This window comes from Prionailurus bengalensis, chromosome C1 (assembly GCF_016509475.1).
Source record: "Prionailurus bengalensis isolate Pbe53 chromosome C1, Fcat_Pben_1.1_paternal_pri, whole genome shotgun sequence".
NCBI classification, from domain to species: domain Eukaryota; kingdom Metazoa; phylum Chordata; class Mammalia; order Carnivora; family Felidae; genus Prionailurus; species Prionailurus bengalensis.
In genome coordinates, this window is record NC_057345.1 from 103,421,762 (window position 1) to 103,443,815 (window position 22,054).

General features: G+C 47.2%; 1 pseudogene; it reads right to left on the bottom strand.

The window, feature by feature from the left end:
* Positions 1 to 22,054, bottom strand: part of LOC122481039 — a 39,355-nt pseudogene that overhangs the window by 13,309 nt on the left and 3,992 nt on the right.

Genomic DNA, 22,054 nt, shown 5'->3' on the forward strand with positions numbered 1-22,054 from the left:
AGAATTCTCATGCCATGAAGGCCTGTCTCTCTCAATATCACGGCATGATGGCACATTTTAGTCTAAGTACATTCTTGCTCTGAAATACATGCCCACCTGCTAAATCGAACGGGGCAGCAAGTAGATTGCCTTTCTCTCGAATGCTGGGGAGAATGGTGAGTGCAGGAATCCCTGTGCCTTTAGCTCACCTGGGCCAGCTGACTGTGTGTTACTCAACTTGAGTCGTAATTAAGAAATGGGAGCGATACAAGTACCACAATGAAAACAGAAACCATTGTGAAAGCGGATAATTGGCCATCGACCGAATGGATAACATGGTTCTATCCAGCACTTTCTGCCTTTCCTTGGTTCTGAGGTCTGCTGACGCCACCACTGATTCCCCAGCCCCCAAGTATTCAGAATTACCTGGGGGCATCTGACTCTCGCCCTTTCAGCCCCTCGTGACCCATTTGGTTGTCTGCAAATAAATGAAGAGAAAGAGTTCCATTAGGCAGATTCCCCTCCACAAATGCTCACTCCCATGTGCCGTGTAGCAGAAAACAGAAATAGAAGCACAGTCATAACAGGCAATTGTGAGAGAAATCATTCAGGAGGGATTCAGTAGGGCCCTGGAAAAAAATCACTGGGATTGCTTTCTTGAGCAAATAAATGTCCCTGATATGACAGGCCATGATCACAGTGTCCTAAGACAGGTCAACACACACAGAAAATTTATCCTTTTTCCCAGAGATCTTGGGGAAGGACCTGGCTGCTTCCTAGACCATTGCTGCAATATTCAGGCTTTTTCCATTTGAAATGCTTCAGGCTAATGGTTTTGAGGAATCAGCCGTTGAGATTAAACTGACCATTGGAATCTACACACCATCAAAGCAGAATAATCTTCAAAGCTGCAAAGCACCAGGGGCCGTTCATGGGGTCGGGAAGTTCCAGGGCCCTGCCTGGCTGCAGAGAAACATACAACGTATGATAGACGTAGTCCTGTCCTGGTTCTCAGCTGACTTGAGACAAGAAGAAAAGGAAGAGACAGACCAGGTAGAGACAGTGAACCTGGATCGTGACATTTCCTATGATATAGAAAAGGCTTCCAACAGCCTTGGGTGGCCATAGATATTCAGAAACATGGTTCAAGGATGGAAATCAGAGCCTGGCAAGAGAGATAAGAGATTAATCCAAAATTTGGAGGTCTGATAGCGACCTCCTGTGCCTGGGGTAGAGAGGTATAGGAGTCTGGCAGGACCACCTTCAGAGCAGCGATGGGCGGCGGCTCAGACACAAAAGTGCCATGGCTTAGACATGAATCGAACAAAGCTCACTGACTCATGGAATGTCTTATTTCAAACTCAGTCCTAGAGCCTGGATGGAAACTGTCTGTGAGTACATGGTCCACTTCTGCGGGTTAAATCTCGTAGTCTACACAGGGTGTGTGCAAACAAAGATTATGCACCCTACCTGGGGAACTGGGTGGAGTTTCATCCCCTTTGGAATGGGAGCATTCACAGGCTACATGCAGAGCAGAGCCGAATTCCTGTTTATCCGATGGGAACGTGCCATCCCTGTAAGGCTGGTAGCAGTCACGCCCTTCTTGGCCAATGGAAGGTGTCAAAACACATTCATTCAGCGTGTCCTGGAGGACTTCCTTCTTTTCAGCTTCCGGAAGCTCCATGCTGTGCCAGGTGGGGCAAGAACGACAGAAGAGGAAACCAGGAGGATCAGACACCATGGCTTGCTACCTAGCTGGTGTGGATGGGAGGCAAGGGAGTGGTCGCAGAAAGGAAAGGGACCATAGCCTTGAGAGACAAAAGGTTATCCTACAAGAGGCAGAGTGTGGCCAGGAAGGGGTGGGAGAGAAGCAACAACAGATAGATACTCAGTCCACTGGCCACATAACGAGCAATGAGGAATGAGACTCGACCATCCCAGTATGGTACAGTCACGAGACGAAGGACCAATGGGAGTCCATGCCAGGGGCAACCGCCACGTGCCTGAGTCATGTTGAATTTAACATAGACTGATCAAGCGGTTACAGCTCTTGAGTCACTGTGCCCTGCAGAAACTTGTGCCCTCCAGGCACTTTTCTATTCATAGTGTCACATGACACCCCAACTTTTTGGTTTTGGTTAGGTAATGCCGTGTGAATTTTGCCAGCTGTGTGTCTATCAGTTCCTTTGCTGGTTACCTTCCTACCAGGGACCTTTGAGAACTGTGTAGAGATGCGTCTCCTCCTGGTGTTCATTTACAGGAGAGAACGGGTACTTTGTGCGTACGGGGAATCCTAAGGCTGCTGAGTTCATCTGGGGCTCCCCAGACAAGCAGCCCCGCGACAGCAGACAACCGAGGGAACAGGGCCATTTGCCGCTGAGGGAATTCAATCACTACCATCTGCAGCTCTGCTGATCCCTGCATCTGCCACCTGGACTCTTGTGACCGCACCTACTGTTCTTTCTGAGTCCCTATCCTTTTTCACCCACACATTACCGGGTCCCCAGTATTCATTGTTACCTGGTGGTGAGGGATTCTTCTGCTTGTTCATCCTCCTCCTCCTCCTCCTTCTCCTCATCTTCTGCAAAGAAATTCAGAAATCTCCCGTCAGCGAGCTCCCACATCACCACTATAAACACAGTGGCTTATATGCCCTAGCGACATAATTATCTATGCATGACTAACTCTTGTTCTGAAGCTCCAGGGCACTGCCCTTGAGAACCGTTGCGGTATGGATTTCAGATCCAGCAGGGAGTGTCTCTGATTCGGAGGCTCACCATGACTGAGACTGGGCAAAAGTTTAAACTGTCTCTTGTCCAGATCCGTGGATGCCTGTCCAGTTTCGATCTGACTTCTGCGAACAGTGTCTTGCAGGTGCCACAGTCATGCCACAGGCACAGGCCCTGTGTGCTCCCAGTGCTCACGTAGAGTCTCCTCCTTGCCCCGAGGACAGCACAATCACCCGGTCCCAAGTCCCTCCACATGTGGACTCACGGGTCCCCAAGTGGACGTCAGTGTTATGGACGGGCCGTCTGTATGAAAAGTGTTTCAGTCTAAACGACGTTCCGCCTCCAAGGCCTACTACATCCAATACCTCATTCACCTCCACACAGTCAGGGGCTTTATTTTTCCTGAAGCGCATTCGTGAACTTTCCGCATGTGATCACCACAGCTATGACAGGTTACTTGATAGATAGATGAGGAGACAGTAATGGAGAAAGCGAAGATCACTCTCTCGCCCACAGTTCATAAAGACAGCTCCTGGGCGGGAGCCTGGAACTGCCCGCTTAGCTCAGGGCTCCCTGCACTCGAACAAGCTGCCTCCTTCCTCGTCCTCCCTTCTGGGCTCTGACACTGGTGGAGGCTGTCTCCTGCCCTAAAGGCAGTTCCCTCGGGGAGGACACAGATGGGTGGAGCACCGTGACCTCCACCCTGTGCACTTCTCCTCTCCTTTCCCACCTGCTAGTCCGGGTCCTCTGGTGGCCCCAGGTGTCACATGGAAACCAAGACAGCGCCTGCCAACAACGTGAGGGGAGGCGGGAGATGTCTGGGGAGCCCAGGACCTCGGAGCAGCTCAGTGCACTCAGGGCCTGTGGCCGCCTTACCGGGGCTGAGCTGGCGGGCAAGGCACTCTGCCAGCCTGCGTCCCTCGGCCACTTGCTCCCGGAAGCCCTGGCCTTGGGAACGCTCGGGGTCGTCGTGGGTGAGGAGGTCCTTGAGGTGCTGATCGACTGGCTCAGAAACTTCTCTCCCTTCCCGTAACTTCTGCCACAACTGGGTCAGCTCTGCAGCCTGAGCTTTAATCAGGATATGATATTGCCTAAGGTGGGACATAGAGAAAATTTTAAAACACAGAGTTGAATAGATTCTCTAAGAGCTTTCACGGACGTTTCTGTGAGAATTTCCGCAAGGAGCCCTCAAGGCCACGTTCCGGCACGTGTGTGGGGCCCTGCCTGTGACACAGAAAGAAGAAGGTAAAACGAGGCTCCTCTGTGTCGGGGAGGCTCCTTGACCTCCTTTGCACTCCTTCTTCTGTAAACAAAGCCAGGTGTCTTCCTCAACACCCGTCAGAGAGATGTCCCTTCAGCCCCTCGCTGCGGCACAGCCATTTCCCGGGAACCTACACGGTGTGCATCGTGCTGTGCATGGACCCAGCGCCAGCCACAGAAATGTGGACAGGACAGCTGGTGTGGACTACACAGGTCAGGAGAACGGCAGGGTCAAGAGGACAGCATTGTCTGAAGGAAAACATGACCGACAAGCTGTCATCCCTCAGGAGGTGACTGTGTTACAGGCAAATGAGGTGGTGATCCCACAACATTGTGAATGTGGCCAATGCCACAAATTGTTCACTTCAATTTGGTGACTTTCAGCCTAATAAATGATATTTATTGGACACAGAGTGAATGATACATGGAAGCCAATGAAAATGAAACACGACAGTCCAAAACCTCTGGGATGCAGCAAGGGCGATCATAAGAGGGAAGCATATAGCAATCCAGGCCTTCGTAAAAGAGGAAGAAAAGTCTCAAATACACAACCTAACTTTACACCTAGAGGAGCTGGAAAAAGAGCAGCAAATGAAGCCCAAAACCAGCAGAAGAAGGGAAATAATAAAGATGAGATCAGAAGTCAATGATATGGAAGTAAAATAAAACGGAACACATCAATGAAACCAAGAGCTGCTTCTTTGAATGAATTAACATTATCGGTAAGTCCCTAGCCAGCTTTATCAAAAGAAAAAGGAAAGGGCCCAAATAAATAAACTCAGGAGTGAAAGTGAAGCGACCACAACCAACACTGCAGAAATACACACAAAAAAGAAGACATTATGATGAGCAATTATATGCCAACAAATGGGGCAATCTGGAAGAAAAGGACAAATCCCTAGAAACATATAAACTCCCCAAACTGCAATAGGAAGAAATAGGAAATTTGAACAGATACATAACAAGTGGAGAAATTGAATCAGCAATAAAAAAACTCCCAGCAAACAACAGTCCAGGGCCAGATGGCTCCCCAGGGGAATTGCACCCGACATTAAAGAAGGGTCCGTACCTATTCTTCTGAAGCTGTTTGAAATAGAAATGGGGGGAAAACTTCCAAACTCATTCTACAAGGCCAGCATTAACTTGACCCCAAAACCATCCAAAACCCCACTAAAAAGGAGACTTGCAGACCAATCTCCCTGATGAACACAGATGCAAAAATTCTCCACAAGATACTAGCCACCCACACCCAACAATATATTAAAAGAATTATTCACGGGGTGCCTGGGTGGCTCAGTCGGTTGAGCGTCCGACTTCGGCTCAGGTCATGATCTCAAGGTTCGTCAGTTTGGGCCCCCATTGGGCTCTGTACAGACAGTCCAGAGCCTGGAGCCTGCTTCGGATTCTGGGTCTCCCTCTCTCTCTGCCCCTCCGCCACCTGCACTCTGTCTCCCTCTGCCTCTCAAAAATGAAGAAAAAATTAAAAAAAAAAAAAAAACAGAAGGAATTATTCACCACAATCGGGGGTGGGGGGGATTTATTCCTAGGCTGCAAGTTTGTGTTAATATCTGCGCATCAATCAACCTGATACATCACATGAATAAAAAATGGATAAGAACCACATGATCCTCTCAATCAATGCAGAAAACGTTTTTGACAAAATCCAGCATCCTTTCTTGAGAAAACCCTCAAGAAAGTAGGGATAGAAGGAACATACCTCAAGATCATATATACCGATTACAAAAGACCCACAGCTAATATCACCTCAGTGGGGAAAACCTGAGGTCCCTAAGGTCAGGAACACGACAGAAGGTCCGCTCTCACCACTGTTGTTGAACATAGTGTTGAAAGTCCTAGCCTCAGCAACCAGACAGCAAAAGAAATAAAAGGCATCCAAATCAGCAAGGAAAGAGTCAAACTTTCACTCTTTGTAGACAACATGATACGCCACATGGAAAACCGGAAAGACTCCCCAAAACACTGCTAGAACTGATGCATGGATTCAGCAAATTCGCTGGAATATGGTCAACGTACAGAAATTGCTTGCATTTCTGTATACCGATAATGAAGCAGCAGACAGAGAACTCAAGGAACTGATCCCATTTACTAGGGTACTGAAAACCACAAAATACATGGGAATGAACCTACCAAAGAGGTAAAAGATTTGCTGTCACTATAAAAAGCTGTAAAGTGTAGAAAACTTATGAAAGAAATTGAAGACACACACACAAAAATGGAAAAACAATCCATGCTCCTGGATCTGAGGAACAAATATTGTTAAAATGTCATCAGTGGGGCGCCTGGGAGGCTCAGTCGGTTAAGCATCTGACTTCAGCCCAGGTCATGGTCCCGCACTTCGTGGGTTCGAGCCCCACGTCGGGCTCTGTGCTGACCGCTCGGAGCCTGGAGCCTGCTTCAGATTCTGGATCTCTCTCTCTCTCTGTCCCTCCCCTGTTTGTACTCTGTCTCTCTGTCTCCCAAGATAAAAGAAATACTAAAAAAAAATGTTTTTAATCTCAATACTACCCAAAGCAATCTACAGACTCAATGCAATTCCTATCAAAAGAACACCAGCATTCTTCACGGAGCTAGAACAAGGAATCCTAACATTTCTGGACTTCAAGCCACATTATGAAGCTGGATTCATCAAGACAGTATGGTATCAGCACAAATACAGACACATAGAACAAGGGGACAGAAGAGAGAACTCAGAAATGGACCCACAAATGTATGGCCAAATAAGCTTCGACAACACATGAAAGATTATCCAATGGAAAAAAGACGGTCTCTTCGGCAAATGGGGTTGGCAAAACTGGACAGAGACGTGTGGAAGAATGAACCTGGAGAACGTTCTTACACCGTACACAAAAATAAACTCAAAATGGATGAAAGACTTAAATGTAGGACAGGACACCATCAAAATCCTGGAGGAGAAGACAGGTGGCAACCTCTTTGACCTCGGCCGCAGCAACCTCTTACTACACATGTCTCCTGAGGCAAACGTGAACCACTGGGATCTCATCAAGATAAAAAGCTTCAACAAACAACAAGCTCAAAGGCAATCGAAGCAATGGGAGAAAATATTTATAAACAACATATCGGATAAAGAGCTAGTATTCAAAATCTATGAAACAACCTTGATCAAACTCAAAACTCAACACCCAACAAGCAAATGATCCCGTGAAGAAATGGCCAAGAGACAGAAACAGACACTTCTCCAAAGAAGACATCCAGGTGGTAACAGACACATGAAAACTTGCTCCACATCATTCATCATCAGGGAAAAGGAAAGTAAAACCACAATGAGATACCACTCCTATCTGTCAGAATGGCTAAAATGAATAACAGATGGTGAGGATGCAGAGAAAGGGGACCACTTTGGCACTTTTGCTGGTAGAAATGCAAACTGGTGCAGCCACTCTGGAAAACAGTGCGGAGGTTCCTCAAAAAATTAAGAGAAGAGCTACCCTACAACCCGGCAATGGCACTACTAGGTAGTTATCCAAAGGATTCAGAAATGCTGATTCGAAGGGGCACCTGCACCCCAATGTTACAGTACTGTTATCAACAATAGCCAAAGGATGGAAAGAGCCCAGATGTCCATCGACGGATGAATGGATTGAGAAGACATGGTACGTGAATTGATACAACGGAACATTACTTGGTGATGAAAAAGAATGGATCTGCCCTTTGCAACACTGTGGATGGAACTAGAGTGTATTATGCTAAGCCGAATAAGTCAATCAGAGAAAGATAAAGATCACATGATTTCACTCATATGTGGAATTTAAGACACAAAGCAGATGCACCAGGGGAAAGGAAGGAAAATTAAGATAAAAACAGAGACAGAAGCAAACCATTAGAGACATTTAAATGCAAAGAATAACCTGAGACTTGCTGGAGGGGTTTTGGGTGGGAGATGGGCTACATGGGAGATGGGCATTAGGGGGGCAGTTTTCGGGATGAGCACCGGGTGTCATTTGTAAGAGATGATACCCTAAAATCTCCTCCGGAAACCATTTATACACTATATGCGAACTCATTTGGATTTAAATAAATTAAAAAAAAAACACAAACATTGAGCGAGGCCCCGAATAATTGGAGTCCGCAATACACCAGATACTGCTGTCTTCACTGTTTGACAGATGTGTGTGTGCACCTGTGTGCCAGGCAAGTTTCTGCCCTTCTCCTGGCCCAGACCTGTCGCTGACAGGAGTCAGAGATGCCTACGGCCTCCCACCAGCCACGGAGCCCTCCTTACCTGAGCTTCTCGGTCAAGGTCTCTGCCAACTTCCCTTGCTTACACTGCAGCGTCTCCCCCAGCACGGATTCGATGATGTCTTTCAACTCTTCACACTCTGAGAACACACACACCGGCCTCAGTGGACAAGCTACACGGGCCGCTGTGCTCGCGGCCTCCAGGGAGGGGGCAGGGTGTACCCCAGGACAATGTAAGCCCAGCATCCGGCTCTGAGCATCTCATTCCTCAGCCCCCCAGCTACACGGTATTTGATACCTCCCTGTTTTATTTATTTTTTTTTTTTTTTTTTATTAATTTTTTTTTCAACGTTTATTTATTTTTGGGACACAGAGAGACAGAGCATGAACGGGGGAGGGGCAGAGAGAGAAGGAGACACAGAATCAGAAACAGGCTCCAGGCTCTGAGCCATCAGCCCAGAGCCTGACGCGGGGCTCGAACTCACGGACCGCGAGATCGTGACCTGGCTGAAGTCGGACGCTTAACCGACTGCGCCATCCAGGCGCCCCGATACCTCCCTGTTTTAGAGCTGAGGGAAGAGCAGCTCCAAGGCGTGCACAGGAACTAGACAAGGTGAATGACTGGTATTTGGCAGAATCAGAATCCACATCCCCTGACACTCACCCTGATCACGGCCACTCACCCGGGCTTGCAGCCTCTCAGGTAGGACACTAAGCAGGGACATGAAGTGAGGCCCTTAGGACCACAGGACTGACTCATGGTTCCCTTGAGTTGGATAATGAGCACATATCTCAAAGGCAAAAAGTTCACCCGCATACTCTTGTGTGCACTATGGTGCGTAAAACCAGAAGGACCTGAAAGCGATACGGCCAAACACTAACAAAGCTTGTGGTGTCGGAAGCAGCAGACGGGGTGGGGCGCCTGAGTGGCTCAGTCAGGCGAGCTTCGACTTGGGCTCGGGGCATGACCTCGTGGTTCGTGAGGGCAAGCCCCCGCAGCAGGCTCACTGCTCTCAGCGCAGAGCCCACTTCTCGGATCCTGTGTCCCTCTCTCCCTGCCCGTCCCCTCCACTCAAAGCAGCAGCTACTATGACAGCAGCAGGATCACAGAGGAGGAATGTGAGGCACAGAAATCGGGGCAGGGCAGCATGGGGGGGAGCACAGGAAGACTGGCCCAGAGCCATACTGTGTTCCCTCCACCCCAAGCTCCTGGGTGATGTCTTCCTTCTTCGTCTTCACAAGTGGTTTCCCGCACTTGTGTCATGGTTATCAGGAAAGACGCAAAGAAAACTCTGCTTGTCCTTTCCCCAAAGCTCATCATCTCTCCACCTTGCTAAAGAGCCGCTTCCAACATTACTTTTCTCCCCATCAGTCATTTGTAATCCCACCTCCCCTTGTTTCATGGAAAACTCTTGGTAAGGAAACGGCAACAGTTCGGGCTCAGAGTCGTCAGGATTCCTTCCCATTGCCCCGCTGCACACGTGCCCCTAACTCAGGATTCCTCCCGCCATGGCAGCCCCCTCTGAATGAACAGGCAGCGGGCCTCCCCATTCCAGGCTGACTGTGGGGGAGGGCCAGCTCCACACACTGGCTTGGGCGGTCACCGGGGCTGTGGTCTCCCCCGCTCACCCTCATTCCCACCGGGCCACTTGACTCCTGGCCCAGGCCTGGCCCTGCTGGCCATCCTGCATCCTTGAAGGTTCCCCAGCTCAGGGAGAGACACAGGAGGGAGCGCAGATTGTCTGATGGGCCTTGAAATGCCCTCTACCTCGCCACAGGGTGTCAATGGCTACCGAGGACTCAGGAAGCAGAGCCTGTGCCCACGAAGCACGGCTTCCCTCTCATCAGGGGAGTCACTGTCTGGACGGCATCGCTCGTGGATACCGCAGTTTCAGGGAAAGCAGACCCATCTTCCAGCTCCTTGCAAGCTGGCCGTGTCCCCTGGTCCCCACCCGCGCCCCGTGTGCACCATCAGCAAGTTTCCCCAGTGAGCCAGCTCGCTGCTTTGCCAATGGAACCTCAGAGAAGTGTGACGTCATGGAGTTCATGAGTCCGATGCACGAAGGCCAGCGGTGATGCAGGATGTGACACACACACACACAGAGGATCCTGAGAGGACCAGGCATTTCCGGGTCTGCGTCAGGAATCAATCACTAGAAAGTTAACTCTAACCCCGCCCTATACAGCACTGCAAACCAACCTGGAGAAACTGCTAGTCTCGTTTTCCCCATTCTTCCCATCCTTAGCGAAATGAGAGTAAGACACCCACTTCCACTGGGTCGCCCGGGAGCTTTAGTCTGTTCAGCGCCCAACTCTTGATTTTGGCTCAGATCATGATCTCACATTCCTGAGATCGAGCCCCACGTCAGCCTCTGTGCTGACAGCACCGAGCCTGCTTGGGATCCTCTATCTCCCACTCTCTCTGCTCCACCCCGACTAACGCTGTCTCTCTCAAAACCAACAAACATACATTAAGAAATACCCACTGCTACTTTTCCTGGATTGTGGTCACAATGGAATTTATCGTGACGATGGAAATAGAGAAGACAAAGTCCGGAGAGGGCTTTCGTTTTCTCTCCACACAAAGCCAATTCCTGTCTCCAGGAATACAGACAGTCATCACTTTGGTGACCCTGGCCTTGTAGGACTTACTATATTTCTGCAGCTGGTTGGCCAGGGAGTAGGCAGTAGCTTGGGATACAAGCAATTTCTCTCTGAGGTCTCGGAAGTCCTGCTGGCTTGCTTCCAGCTTGGATTGAAGCTCCTGGTTGAGTTCCAGGAGGCTCATTTCTGTCCCTGGATCAGACACCGGGTCAAGAGGTGCTGCCATGGTGACGTGTGGCAGAAGAGGTAGAGCTGGGGACTGGGGAGAAGAAACCAAACACATGACGGGTTAAAAACAAGTGAAATCCAGTAGGTTCAATCAGGACTGAGGGGCGAGGATACAGGAATTCTTTACTTACTATTGGGAACAACTTGAACAACACCGCACAGCACTGGAGACTCAGCAGCTACAAAAAGAAGGTTCGAGATGCCAGAGTCAAGAGCCCAAGGCACTGCCTGTAGCTCAGACTCCAACCGGAATGACAGACCGAGCACCCGGCACGCCACGTGACGGTCTGTAGTTGCCATAACAGAATTGGAACGCGGGGGGTGTCATGGAACCTTGGGAGCCACTGCCTACCAGGTGCCAAGGCTACGCGGATACCCAAGGCTGCCTAGTCTCCCCTGAAGGTCACCACTGATGGGGACCACCCCTCAGCGGCCACTCTCAGTAGTTGTCTACCCTTGTGCTAATACCACAGATCCCATCTCTCTCTCTGTCTGTCTCTGTTTTAAGTTTATTTATTTATTTTGAGAGAAAGCACGAGCACGTGAGCGGGACGGGGTGGAGGGAGAGGGAGAGAAGGAGAATCCCAAGCAGACTCTGTACTATCTGCACAGTACCGTACGGGAGGCTTGATCTCATGAACCGTGAGATCACGACCTGAGCCAAAATCAAGAATCAGACACTCAACCCAATGAGCCACCCAGGTGCCACAGACCCCATCTCTTTCCAAACACATCTCAGCATCGTTCTCACTGTTCATTCTTGTGTGTGCATAAAAACATCAAGGCAGAAATAGTTTCCCAGGTTTTACTAAAGGGCTGTCATGAAGCCACCCCACTTCTCTTTAAGGTCAAACAGACCTTCAGGCTTTTCCAGTGAGTGAAAGATTCCAAAGTCTTCGACTGTCATGATGTTCTTCTCTGGGTCTCTCTAGTTTGTCCTCTATCCATTAAAAAGTGTAAGACATGAGGCAGAGTATAATACTAAGTGAATAAATATTTACTTGAGAAAAATGTTTTGTCCCGACTCTCACTGTTCTTCTGGCTGTTTTCCTGTGTTATGAGGCTTCCTTATCCCCTCTTGGGGCACCATGTTGGCTTTCCATTAAACTGATGTTGGATATCCCTATATCCTCGACTCCTTCTCTACGTGTGAGTTGCTTTTTTTGTTGTTTTTATAATGTCACTAAACAACCATAGTTCATGCTTGTCACTTACGGATTTCATGTGTCTCTCACAAGATCTCTTTCCAACTGTCAAAATGTTAATTTATATGTATGTCCTTGAATACATGTAGTGACCACCTACTTTGGAAACATCTATAAACTTGAGGCTATTTGATTACGTTCATTTGGCCTACCCTCATATTTAACAGAACGGAGGTTAACAAACCCTCAGTTTGCTCTCTATACTTAAGAGTCTGTTTCATGGTTTGCCTCTCTCTTTACCAACCCCCCATTGTTCATCTATTGAGTTTCTTAAACTCCACAGATGAGTGACATCATATGATATGTGTCCTTCTCTGGCTGACTGACTTCACTTCGCATAACACACTCTCGCTCCATCCACGTCATTGCTAGAACTGATACATGAATTCAGTAAAGTCCCAGGACACAAAATCAACATACAGAAATCTCTTGCGTTCCCACACATCAATAATGAAGCAGCAGAAAGAGAATTTGAGGAGCTGAAACCATGTACAATTGCACCTAAAACCGTAAGATACTTAGGAATGAACCCAACCAAAGACGTAAAAGATCTGCACTCTGAAAACTAGAGAACCCTTACAAAAGACACTGAAGAGGGCAGAAAGAAATGGAAAAACTCCCGTGCTCATGGATTAGAAGAACAGATATCGTTAAAATGTTGATGCTAACCAAAGCAATCCACACACTGTCTGCAATCCCTATCAAAATACCACCAACCTTTTCCACAGAGCTACAACAAGCAATCCTCAACTTTGTATGGAACCAGAAAAGACCCCAAAGAGCCAAAGGAATCTTGGATGACCTCGAAAGCCAACCTTGTACCCCGTAACAAAGCGACTGACAGTACTTTTGCTGGAATACGTCTCAGTGTTTATTGCTCTAGAGTGACTTTCCTAAGGCAGCAACATGCCATTCTAATCTTATTTGAACTTGTCATTCTCACTATCCTTTTTTTTCATGAAATTATACTTTTTAGTGTTTGTTCTGTTGAATCGCTTTGGGTTTCTCCTCAAGACATTCTTATTGTGATGTGCATGTTCGGTATTTGTTACCAATTTCCTGTCATTTGTCATTCTCTTTTCGGCTCGGTCATCTCTCTCTTTTTCAATTCTAACAGTTCTTTATTGGGGTCGAATTGACCTAGAGCAAAATGCACAAACCGCAAGCACACAGCTCAATGAATTTAACGTACGTATGCATCCTGTCACCACCCAGATCGAGATATAGAACACTTTCCTCCGAGGCGCAAAGTTCTCTTCTGCTCCTTGCCGGTCAATACCCATTTCCAAACACAAACACATTCTGAATTCTCACCCTAGACGACTTTTGCTTGTTCTGACACTTCATATAAATGCAATGATGTCGTATGTTCTCCTATGTTCTGTGCTCTCTCACTTGGTGTCTGGTTTTGAGATTTTGTCCTGATTAGCTGTGTGTCAGCCATTGGTTCTGATGCTGCCGAGAAATACTCTGCTTGGGGATTAGAGCACAATTTGACTATCTGTGTTCCTGTTGGACAGATCTAGTTTTGGTTATCACTCATAGAGTAAGGACGAATAATCATGTACAAATTGTGTTTTGTGGAGACACCCACTGGTTCCTCCCAGGTATACATCCTAGGAATAAAATGCTTGGGGAAAGCAGAGAAACTGACACACACTTTCGCAAAGGCTTTGTCTCCTTTTAGATTTCCGCCCAAAGATAGGCAGTCCCAGTTTCTCTACATTCCCACATACCTGGTATTCTCGGTCCTTTTGATGTTAGCCATTCTGCTAGCTGTTGTGCTCGGTTTAGTTTTCGAATGCTCTTGGTCATTTGGATATCTTCTTTTATGAAGCGCCTTTTGAGATCTTTTCCTCATCAATAAGCTCGGTTCTCTGTAATTTTCTTTGTGATGTGTGTAAGTTCTTTCTGTATTTTGGATAAGGTCGTTGCCATATATGAAGTATTGCAAGGAATTATTCCTGGACTGTGGATTGTGTTTTCCCTGTGTATTTTATGATTACTTTTTAAATTTTACGTATTTTGAGAGGGGGAGGGGCAGACAGAGAGGGAGAGGGTGTGTAGTGATTTATGATCAACGAAGGATTTAATACTTTATGAAAGCCAGGTTTTTATATTTTTTTTCTAAGTTCTTTATGTTGATAGAGAAAGTGAGTAGGGGAGGGGCAGAGAGAGAGGGGGAGGGAGAGAGATTCCCAGGCAGGCTCCACACTGTCAGTATGGAGCCCAACGCTCCCGGGGCTCAAACCCGTGAAGTGTGAGATCATGACCTGAGCCAGAATCCCAGTGCCGGACGCGGACCTGACCAAGCCATCCAGGCACCCTTCCACATACATTTTAGAATTCGTTGGTAACTTCCCCCCAAAATGCCTACTCCAATAGGAAAAAGGGTAATATTGATTTGGTATTCCAACAATATTGGATCTTCTCATCTATGAAGGTGCTGTATACACTTTTACATGTATCTAGATCTCCTTTAATTTCTCTCAGCAATAGTTGTCTGGAGTCTTCCTTATATGTGTTCTTATGCATTGAATGATTGTGTGGATGTGAATCTCTATTGTGTTTATTAAGTTTAATTTTATTTTGTTTTTCAATTTCATTTTTTAAATGCTCACGGTTGGTATGGAGAAATACACTAGATTATCACACGAATGCTACCGAGGGATACTTTGGGTACCTTAGACGGCATTGTTAAAGTGTGGACTGTGCTGACAGTGTGGAACCTGCTTGGGATTGTCTTGCTCTCCCTCTCTCTCTACCCCTTCCCTGCTCAATCTCAGAATAAATAAACATTAAAAAAGTAAATAAGGCGTACAATTCAATGCACAGCAAAATCAAAATCCAGCTACCATCAAGACACGGCATTTCTTCCAGCTCACAACTTCCCTTGTGGCCCTTTGCAGTCCATCACTGTCTCCGCCTCAGCCCCAGGCAACCGCTGACCCTACAGGTGGGTTTGCATTTTTTAACAACTCTAGGTAGGTGGAACGCTTTGGTGCCTACATTCCTTGGTGCAGCATAAGGATCCTGAAATCCATCCATATTACTGCGCGTATCGCCAGTTCGTGCTTTTTTATCGCTAAGTAGTATTCCTCCGAATGGCTACATCCTGTCGATTTATACAGTCACCTACTAGTGACCTCTGTGTGGTCTCCAGGCTTTAGCCACTGTGAAGAAAGCGATGGGGACTTTTCATGTACAGATCGGTGTGTGGACATATTGTGTAAATACTTAGAAGTGAAATGGGTGTTCGTGTGAGTGGTCAATGTTTAACTATGGTTCAGCCTCTGTACGGGACTGGACCAGTTTTCATTCCCACAAGTGTTGGAAACTTCTAGTGACTTCACATCCCCACCACATATATTTCCGGTCTTCTTCATTTTAGCCCATGGCGATGGACGTGTAATGCTAACTCACGGAAGCATTAACTTGTGTTGCTCCTGATGACTGAGTGTGTTCTGGAAAACTGACCTCCGTGCTTTGGAGCCAAAAGATACCACAAAGACAGAGTCTGAGATAAGGAGGAACACTAACAGCTTTCTTGCTTTCCCAGGCAAAGAGGACGACAGCAGGCTAAGGCCTTCAAAAACTGCCAGCTCCTGCCCCCTGGAGGAAGGGGTTGGGGGTCTTATCGGGAAAATCAAGGTGTGGCCAGTAGTGACAGCAACTGTGTACATGCTGCTACCCTCCTTCCTCATGTCCTGGGGTGTACCTGCTTCCTGATACACAAGGCTAAGAAGGGAGGAGGGGAGCTTTGCAGAAGACAAGAAAAAGGTTACTTAGTTTAAAATCGAACCCTGCGGAAACATCAGGGAAGCCATTTTGGTTTTTCTCCAACTTTAAGTGGTTTCAAGTGGACCATCTTTTCAAGTGCTTTGTGGCCATTTGTACATCGTGTTTTGTGAGGTATTTCTTCCTCGAGACTTTTGACCAGGAGCGCCTGGGTCGCTCAGCTGGTTAAGTGTCTGACTGGTGATTTTGGTTCTGGTCATGCTCCCACAGTTCCTGAGATCGAGCCCCACTTCAGGGTTTGTGCTCACTGTGTGGAGCCTGCTTGGGATTCTGTCTCCCTCTCTCTCTGACCCTTGCCTGCTTGCTCTCTATAGCCCTCTCAGAATACATAACAATAAAAGACTCTTGACCAATTCTCTTCTTGCACTGTCTTATCACACAAAATACGTGTCAGAACAGTACACTGAACACTACACAGCATTACCTTGAGAAATTAATGAACTAAACACATGGAGAGGTAAAATTTGCTGTGGACTGGAAGACCTCAATATGGTTTACATGTCAATTCTTCCCAAATTGATCTACAGATCTGATACAAGGCCAATCAAAATTCCAGCAGACATGCTAGGAAACATTTCTAAGCTGATCCAACACTTCATATGGAAATGGAAAGGATCTTGAATTATCAAAGTGATTTTAAAAAGAAGAAGAATGGTGGATGACTCAAGTGCCTGTTCCAGAATGGCCATACACATCTTTTACGCAATTTCGGAGTGATGTATCCTATTATTACTCAGTTGTAACAGCTTCTGTACGTTCTCACTGAAGCTTAGAAGTTGCTCTACTCCCTTTGTACGTGAATTCCTTGTTCTAAAATTTGGCCAATATTTATATTAGTTTTTATGTGGCGAGAGAATACGGAAGACCAGAAAGCATTTAACTTACCAGAGAGTAAGACAGATCATCACGAGTCATTATGGAGAGGATGACCCTATGAGATTTAGTGAAGTTGCCTCTGTTTCTCCAGCTGGCCAAGACATAGTGGGTAGTAGCTACAGATGCCAGCCGTTTCCTCTGGACACCTTGGCAGTGTTGACTGGTTGGAGCCACCATGCACCCCGGGTGTCAGTTGTGTCCTAAAAGGCTGAAATCTGGCTGAGGCTCCAGGGCTATTGGGCCAAGGCAGGTCACCCAGCTGTTGGCAAACACACAGGCAGACCAGGACAATCACCAAGGTCATCGCCAGGCAGCTTTGGCCATTTCCTCCAAGGAACCCACCACCACTACACTTCTCATGACTTCCTGTTTACCAGACTGAGATCCCCAGGACAGTTGGGAGAATGTGTTACTCACCACTGTATTCGGGGTTCCTAGCACCGAGCCAAGCACTGAGGAGGCCCTCAGGGACTTCCTTTCACTGATCAAATACAAGTTGCTGCCAATCTCTGACCATCTCAACTCCATTCCAGTCACAAATGTCCACTTAGGGGTCCCCTGCTTTCTCCCAACAGGTAGCGAATCCCCTCCCTCAGAGAGGAACCTGCCCTACCTTCTCCATGTCCCAGGACACTGCCCTGTGGTGAGCTCTGATGAAGACGCGTTTCTCCTCAGGGATTCCTCTCAATGGCTCACTCTGTCATTGGGAAGAGATGTCCTGGGCCTGGACCCCCACTCCATCCTCTGCTCTGCCACAACACAACACCCCAGTTTAGGAGAGCTACCACATTGTGTTTGCATCGTTCTCCCACTGCTTTGTCCTCCTCGGGAAATCGTATTGATTTCCAAGTTCTGAACACAGCCTCAGGAAAATGAAGCACTCAACCAATAGTCAAGACAATCACTGGTCAACAGATATTATGTGTAAAGACTTCCACATTCCTGACCAGAAATTCAGAAGAATATTATTACTATTATGACTTCAGATGCAAGGGTCCCCTGCCCTGGCCCCTCCTGGCCTTAGGGCAAAGCGATTTGTGGTAAGAATGGACATCTCCAAATCTGATCCAAACGCCATTGATCCCTCCAAACCCACACTTCCTTGGAGGCCATCCACTGTCAGGGCAGCTCCAAAGTCGAAGCTTGGGGACTGGGGCAGAGCCTCATGGTCACACCATCCTACCCTTAGAAACGGTGCTTCCCGGCAGTGCAAACCAACCTCCGTCTGTCCTGTGGGGCTCCCTGGCAGGTGCACCGTTCACTGTGGAGTGCGTTACACCCCCAGTCCTCACTGCTCGCCTCAGGCTGCTCCTTGCAGGGTTGGATGCTATTGTACGCATTCCTCAGTTTCTCCAGATTGTTCTGAGCTCAACTTGCCCGTATTCTCAGGTCCTTGGGCAACCACCGTTCCACCATTACCTTTGTCCTTCTCCGGGTTATTCTCATGCTCCACACCTGCTGATTTTCTGTCTTCCATCGGCTCCCTCAGTCCTCTGTTTCCAGTGTGGGCTCAGTCGGGCTCCTGCAGGAGACACACAGACAAGGGACCAAGTCAGGTCTCAGCCGCAGTCCCCAGGACACGTTTAACAGGCACCTCAGTCCCTCGTGCTCTCAGAGAGACTGAGCGGCAAGGGACTTTGGGGAAGTTGAATAACAACCTTATGTTACAGATGAGGAAACTGAGGCCCAGAGAGATGAGGAGATTTTCCCAAACTCCCTCATCACTTGATGGCAGCACACACACCAACAGGTGTCTTGGCCGCAAGCTTCCCTTGGACTCTCCTATCACACCCTCCAGGAACCCACATCTGAATGTCAGAGGACACTGATCAAACATCAGTACCCCCTCCCCCACCCCCCGTTAAAACAAAAATGTCGCAAGGACCTTTCCTGGGACACTTCCTTGTCACACTTCTACAGTCCTGTAGTTTATACTCAGTTGATTTTCAAGCCTGCCTGACACAATGAGCCCAAGGTACTCAACAATTAAGTAAAATCCATCACAGCAGAAATTAAAATGTATTGATGTGGTTATGTATAAGACACTGATTTCCTGGGCTGGGAAGTCATCTTCCTAACAGCGGGCACTCTGTCTGCCGTGTTCATCCCGTCTCCACAGCGCCTGCATTAAGAGCCTGCCAGGGAAAACGTTCAGTAAATACTTGTCAAGCAGATAAATAACAGTTATCAGGAACAACTGCCTTTTACTGATCTCTAGTCCCAACCACATTTCCAAACAAACCCTATCCCAGATCTGTGACAAAGCAATAAAAGCACAACTTTAAAAAAGCATTCCAGGATTCCAAAACCAGCTTTACCACACGTCACATACACTTTGGTGGATGATTTTATTATCTTTTAGAGCACCTTTTCCTCATGTAAAATAGAGAATGTATACTGTAAATAGAAGCAGCATCAACCACTGGGGTGTTGGATGTGAAATGTGACATCGTGCAGCAGACAGGGCTCCAGTCCCTGGGCACCAGCTGTGGGGCTGAAGGTCACCTACATCAGAGTCACTGTGGTGCCTGTTCAAATCCCATGGGGATAAGAAGCTGCATCTCAGACAAAAATTACAAGGAGATTCCCAGGTAAGGAAGAAGCCCATTAGTAAACAATGAGCATAGGATGCAGACTCTGAAAGCCCCAGTGCTCACCAGACTGATTCAGCATTGAGATCAAGTCCCTCATTCAAGATGGCTTTCAATGGGAAATGGGGACATTTCTGGGAAGTGGGTCCTGCTTCCGTGATCTGGGCTTTTAGCACCTCCACTGACCTATAGTTTCCTCCTCTGTTCCATTCACTGGGGGATGTCATCCCTCATGGAGGTCATTTCTTCATGAAGACCTCTGTCCTTTTATTCTCTTCCTAGAGGAGATGGCAGAGATCAGTTCTGGGACTCCAAAGATCTAGGCTCCTCCTAAGCCATCTGGGTAAGTGGAAACAATCATGACAGATGGAAATCAGATCAGGGAAGAGGACCCCAGAGGAGGGAGATGGTGAGGGTGGCCCTTCATGGGAGAGACAACCTCAACAAGGTCACTGTCAGACCTGTTCAGGTGGGGGCAACATACTCATCAATTCTGTGAGCAGAGAAGCAGCCTCGTCATCCAGACTTCTGATCTGCAGGACTGGGAGATAACAAATGTTTGTTGTCAGAAACCACTGTTTTGTCATTTGGTAATATGCAGCAATGGGGAAGTTCGGATGCTTATTACTAATCTGCTGAGCTTTGTAATGTTTTCAAACTTGTGTGCTAATCTCTATAAAGAAAAAAGCATGAAAAAACCACAGTAGCAATCTGTTCCTCACTTTCACATGACTGTTCCCAAGCCCTTGTAACATCAGGGACACTGTGAAGGGCATTTCAAGTGCTGGAGAAATGTCTCTTTAATGTTGCCAAACAAACTCTTTAATGTTGCCAAAGAAACATGGTAGAACACTTAATTCCACATAACATTATTTGTAAATCTATCAACTTTCTCCATCTTCTATGGAAGAGTTTTTTTCTAGCTTCTTGTTCTCTTGAGGTACCAGACAAGGTTTTATAGCAAGAACCACTTACCCGCACAGGCAAATCAATTCAAGGAGAGCAATGTAACAGCCACTGTATTATGTTCCCCCAAAGTCTTTTCAATGCAACCTCTCCTCTTCTTTTGACTAGAAAGAAAAGATCTATTTTGTAAAGTCCTATTTTAATGAAAATGCAAACTTAAATGTCTCTGTTTTCCAATTTTTCTTTTGCTCAAGCTCAATCATGGAGGCCTAATTCCTCAGGTTGAGTTCACACTTGGCTCCAACCTGGGCCCTCTGTCAACAGAAGTCAGGGAATCACAATCTCACACCTCTTTGGTGAACCAGCCTCTCACCCTCAAACCCAGAAGAATTTGTGAACCCAAAAGACAGGAGCTCTCACGAAGTGAGAGTGATATATGTGCACTGGTCTTGGCTCAGATTATCTGAGAAAAAAGAGCAGTCATAAAACAGGAACTTTTTTATTCTCTTTGCTCTTTGAAGGAGCGCAAAAAGAAAATCATTCTCTTTGCTCTTTGAAGGAGAGCAAAGAGAAAATCATGTTGATTTCTGCTTTTCTGGGATGTCAGGTAAGTGAGGCCAGTGACTGTAAACTTATTTGAGGAAATCTCTGAATAGGGGTTACTTGTTGGCAAAATAAATGGTAGGTACAAATGCTATCCAGTATCAGCAAGAGAGAGGAACAAAAAAATACTTGAAATTATAGAGAATATGAATTCATAAATCTTCTGTGCAAGGCACTAGGGCAGGAATTAGAAAAATTAGGTATGTACAAATATATTTCTAATTTTTTTTAATGTTTATTTATTTTTGAGAGACAGAGAGACAGAGTGTAAGCAGGGGAGGGGCAGAGACAGAGGGAGAAACAGAACCGGAAGCAGGTTCCAGGCTCCGAGCTGTCAGCACAGACCCCAATGCGGGGCTCGAACCCATGAAGCACATGATCATGACCTGGACTGATGTCAGACGCTAAAACGACTGAGCCACCCAGGTGCCCCTGTAAATGTATTTCTAAACTGAGCAATTCCATTCACAGAAATATATACTGGAAAAATATACAAGGGAGCATGAAGATGATAGAGGTAGAGACAGAGATATAGAGATAGAGATGTCCTCCACAGCATTGTTGTAAGAGCAATCACGGGAACCAACTACATCTCCATCAACTGCAGAACAGTTATTTATGATGCTGTATCCAAACCTGAAATGGTCTGCACTTGTCCAAAAGAACTAGGCAGATGATAAAACTGCTGACGGCAGAGGACCGAGCAGAGCTAATACGTGCTGAGTATTTACTCCCTGCCAGGCACTGGGCTCAGTGCTTCCCCTGCCCCTCTCCTGTAACACCGGGGACGACTCGTGTAGAAGAAACCCCATTGGCCCCATTTTGAAATGAGACACTGAGCCACAGAAAGGAAAATTCAAGACACTCAGGCAAAGTCACACTGTAACTCAGCCAGGCTCGCACCTACAGCTTGTGAGCCCAGAGTGCTCTCTTTCTTGACCTCTAGGTTAGGGATTTCCAGGGAGAAAGAACAAGTCCAGCCTCTGATGTCCTGAATGGCCCTGCTGACATCCCGGCCTGGCTGTTTTGTTCTCACGCTGGGAATAAACAGTCTCAG